Source organism: Mus caroli, unplaced genomic scaffold (genome assembly GCF_978045245.1).
Source record: "Mus caroli unplaced genomic scaffold, Mus_caroli_1 scaffold_11, whole genome shotgun sequence".
Classification (NCBI taxonomy): Eukaryota; Metazoa; Chordata; class Mammalia; order Rodentia; family Muridae; genus Mus; species Mus caroli.
Genome location: NW_028227266.1, coordinates 65,749,672 through 65,754,314, shown reverse-complemented (window position 1 = coordinate 65,754,314; position 4,643 = coordinate 65,749,672). Strand labels below are relative to the sequence as shown.

The 4,643-nt window shown below is 45.5% G+C and overlaps 1 pseudogene; it reads left to right on the top strand.

Annotated features, from left to right (window-relative positions):
• Positions 1-2,273: 2,273 nt before the first annotated feature.
• On the top strand, positions 2,274-3,116 carry LOC110302094 (prefoldin subunit 1 pseudogene; annotated as a pseudogene).
• Positions 3,117-4,643: the final 1,527 nt, after the last annotated feature.

Sequence of the window (4,643 nt, the reverse complement as noted above, 5' to 3'; positions counted from 1 at the left end):
TTGATCCCAGAAGGTAGGGGAGGCCCGGAAGGCAGGGGAGGCAGGAGGCAGGCAGATCTTTGAGTTTTAGGCCAGCCTGGTCTATATGAGTTCTAGGACAGCCAGAGCTACATAATGAGACCCTGTCTCAAACAACAACAAAACAAAACAAAAAACTTAAACCTCAGGATATTGTTTTCAAACGCTTTGACCCCTATACCCAATTCTCATCCCTGCCTCTCGCCTCCCCAGGAGAAGTGAATTGCATCACCAAATTGTTCTGCAACCTTCCAAACATTTTTATTCTTTTTTTTTAAATATTTTTTATTAGGTATTTTCCTCAATTACATTTCCAGTGCTATCCCAAAAGTCCCCCATACCCTCCCCACCCAGTCCCCTCCCCACCCACTCCCACTTTTTGGCCCTGGCATTCCCCTGTACTGGGGCATATAAAGTTTGCAAGTCCAATGGGCCTCTCTTTCCAGTGATGGCCAACTAGGCCATCTTTTGATACATATGCAGCTAGAGTCAAGAGCTCCTGGGTACTGGTTAGTTCATAATGTTGTTGCACCTATAGGGTTGCAGATCCCTTTAGCTCCTTGGATACTTTCTCTAGCTCCTCATTTTTATTCTGTGTGGGTATATCTCCATGCACACATGTAAAGCACATTGCAAGCCCATCATGAACATTCTTTTCAAGTAAATTTTGCCAGTGTGCGTACAATATTTTTCATGATATTTTTCACGCACCAAAATGAAGCTGACAACTAGAAATGAGATAAGCCCATTTCAATATTTAAGTTCTGATTCACTTCCTTCAAGGGGGAAAAACAACTAGGTACACCTTAAACCCTAGCACCCACACCCTGGAGGCAGAGGCAGGTGGATCTCTGTGTTCTGAGGCCAGCCTGGTGTACAGAGCAAGTTCCAGGACAGCCAGGACTAGGTAGGGACATCCTGTCTCAGAAAGAATAAAAAAACAAAAACAAAAACAAAGACAACCAACTAAACAAAAAACTAAATAAACAACAAACACAAGCTATTGAGTTCACACTAGTGGCATTTTGTATAATAAGCATTGGGAACACTAAAAATAGTCAGAGAAGAGCAATATGAACGTAGTTCAGTTGGGAGAGTGCTTGCCTAGAATGTCTGAAGCAGGGCTTCTGTCCCCAGCATCACATTAAACAGGGTGTGGGTATATGCCTGCAATTCCAGAATTTGGGAGGTGGGGGCAAGGGAATATAAAAAGTTAAAAATCATCCTTAGCCACATAGTAAGTTGAAGCAAGTCTGGTCTATGCGGGTAGGCACCCTGTGTCACCCTGTGTCAGCTCTAAAGTTTACCATCCCTGCACTGTACTGACTGTGATACCAAGGAATCCTGCAGATGGTATGGGCTGATGTCAACCTCCAAGATTAGGGCTATTTGCTGAGACACTCGTTATCCTTCATGACCCACAATGCATCTGTTCTCCACAAATGTATTGGGCTTTGTGAGAACATGTTTCCAATTCCAACCTGTACCATCTTTAGAAGGCAGTGAAGTAAACCTGTCACGGGAAGGAGGTTTATAGCCCTTTGCCATTGTCTAAGCTTTGTCTCATTTTCAGGGCTATCAAAAAAATTTTTTTTCTCCAGGGAATTACACAGTTGTTCTAATGTTGGTGTGAACAGTAGAGGGGCAAATTGAAGTTAGAAGCCAATGGTGGCATCTCTAGCTGCTACTTTTCCACGGCCAATGCCGTGCTTCTTGACCTGGAGCTGTGACGGCCCTGCAGATAAGGAAGAGAAGAAGACGAAATGTCTCCCTTTAGAAAACCATCCCCTGGGTGGTATTTTAGGACATTAGCTCAGGCCGCCTTGTCCTCAGTCATCTCCCTGGCATTCAAGCGCCCCTTGGGTTACAGAGCATGGCAGGTGCTGGGAAGTGAAGAAGGCCACGCTAAAAATAACGGCCTCTTCGGGAACTCTGCCGAGGGACAGCCTGCAGAATGAAGTTTCCTCCTCCAGCAGAAGGACCTAAGAAAAGGAACGGACAGACCATTTCCTCTGCCCCGAGCCCTAAGAAAGGTCTGACCCACTCCCTTGCTGGAGTTGCCAAGATGGAAAGAGTTCTCAGGAGAAAACTCTGAAGGAAGCATTTCTCTGGAGGAATAGTGAGTTCCACAAAAAAAAAAAAAAAAAAAAAAAAAAAAAAAAAAAAAAAAAAAAAAAAAAAAAAGACAACAATAGCAAAACACAAACAAACAAACAAAAAACAACCATACAAAAAAACACAGGCCCTTTCCGGCTTGCCTCTAGCGCAGGCGCAGAGAGTGCTCCAATATGGCCGCCTCCGTGGATCTGGAGTTGAAGAAGGCCTTCACAGAGCTTCAAGCCAAAGTTATCGATACTCAACAGAAGGTGAAGCTTGCAGACATACAGATTGAACAGCTAAACAGAACGAAAAAGCACGCACACCTTACGGACACAGAGATCATGACTCTGGTAGATGAGACTAACATGTACGAAGGTGTAGGAAGAATGTTTATTCTACAGTCCAAGGAAGTAATTCACAACCAGCTGTTAGAAAAACAGAAAATAGCAGAAGAAAAAATTAAAGAGCTGGAGCAGAAGAAGTCCTACCTGGAGCAGAGTGTCAAGGAGGCTGAGGACAATATCCGGGAGATGCTGATGGCTCGGAGGGCACAGTAGGAGCTGCTGGGAAGCGCCTTCCCTTCTGATCCCTCACATCCTGTCACCGCAGGGGCTGTGCAGGGTACTGCCCTTCCTCTGCCCAGCGGCCCCATCTCTCCATCACCCTGAGCCCCTCAGGTCCCAACTGAATGTCTGCCAACCCCTGCTCAGGACACTCTTCTTTCCTGGGGCAAGCCAGGAGCTCTCAACAGAGGGAAGACTGGAGGGCAGATGGAGAAAGCTGACCAAGCCTCTCACTAGGCATGTGGGTTAGACCAGGTTAGACCAATAAAAAGCTATGTTTTTAAAAAACAAACAAACAAACAAAAAACCACAGGCTGTCTTAAGGAGAACAGAAAGACCCATTGGTAAGCCTTGCGGAAAATATCTTACCAAAAAAGAATCCTTACAAAAGCAAGTCCTCTGCTCACTCTGTTATCCACCAAAACATTCCCAACCAAATCACTTCTCCAGAAAAATGAGCTTCTGGCAGTGGGTCTGACAAAGAGTCCCAGAAACAGGACACCAGACATCTGAATTTGAACTTGATACTTGGTCGGGATCAAGATTTGGGAATTTCTAGGTTCTTGGCTTCTTGGAATAAAAATAAAGTCCCAAATAGATTTGCAAAAGTGTCAAGACAACCCTGTTGAGAACGATGGAATAGATATGAATACACTTCAGGACAGCGGGCTACATGAGTGAAGACAGCAGAGAGTAGGTTACTGTGTGAGATCTCTTTGTATGAGGTTTAAAGGAAGGAAGAGCTGAGGGACATAGCTTGGGTGGCTCTGAGGGACATAGTTTGGGTGGTTCTCTATTTTGGTTGATAGACTAGGTTACATGGTCATTTTTTTCTTCAGCACATGTTGCTCCCCATAATGCATCTGGTATTACCTGTGGGCACTCAACTATCCGTATGTATAAGATGATAAATAGCAGGGCTTGGGAATTGGCTCAGCAGTTGAGACTTACTGCTCTTGCAGAGGGCCCAGGTTTGATTCTCAGCACCCACATGGTGGCTCACAATTGCCAGTAACTCCAGTCCCAGGGAATCTAGTTCCTTCTTGTTAGCCTTCACAGGCACCAGAAATATACACAGTGCATAAACATACATAAATATACATGGAGGTAACATGCTAATACACATAAATTATTAAAAATTTAAAAAATCTAAAAACATTTTTAAGAGATGGTAAATAGGGGACTTTCCCTAGAAATTCACTTGGAGAGCAGTGTGTCTCACTGCACAGGCACCCAAAGCCAGCTCAGGCTGGACCTGCCTTTCCGTTCTGCATAGCTAGGCATGTGAAATCTGTTCCAACAGAAACGGTGAGGTTTGATCGTTGTTAGGGGAGGAGAAAACTATTTCATTTTTTGGAAAGAGGCATATGTGTAGCTCAGCCAGGCCGGGGGCCAGGGGGTGGGGGTGTCCATGATTGGTCGCCAGGTGCATTGTTCACAGAGAGACATGTGTGCATTGCCCATGTAAGTGGAGGAGCTGGGCAGCCACATGCAATATTAGAAGTGTGTGTGTGTGTGTGTGTGTGTGTGTGCATAACCCAAACCAAATAGAGTCCCAGGTTTCTAAGCTGTTCCCTGGGCTTGTCAGCCTCAAACTTACTTGACATGGAGGCACTCCCTGAGCCTCAGAGAGGTGTAGCTAGCAGACAGTCCCTCACAAGTGCCTGGTCCACCCTCCTCCACCTATCTCCACCTATATGGGTTGTGACTAATATGGTACATGGGCCAGACGTCTTGAGATGTGTGTGTTTGCGTGCACTCTCGAGCGTGCACAAGCACACTTTTCACACTCGTGTGTGTGTGTGTGTGTGTGTGTGTGTGTGTAGGCTCTAAGCCAACCTTGAGTACTGTTCTGCAGGCACCATCTGCTTGTTGTCTTAAGCTAGAGTTGGGCAGAGGTGCACACTTTTATTCTCAGTACTTGGGAGGAAGAGGCAGGCTGATCTCTGTGAAACTGAGGCC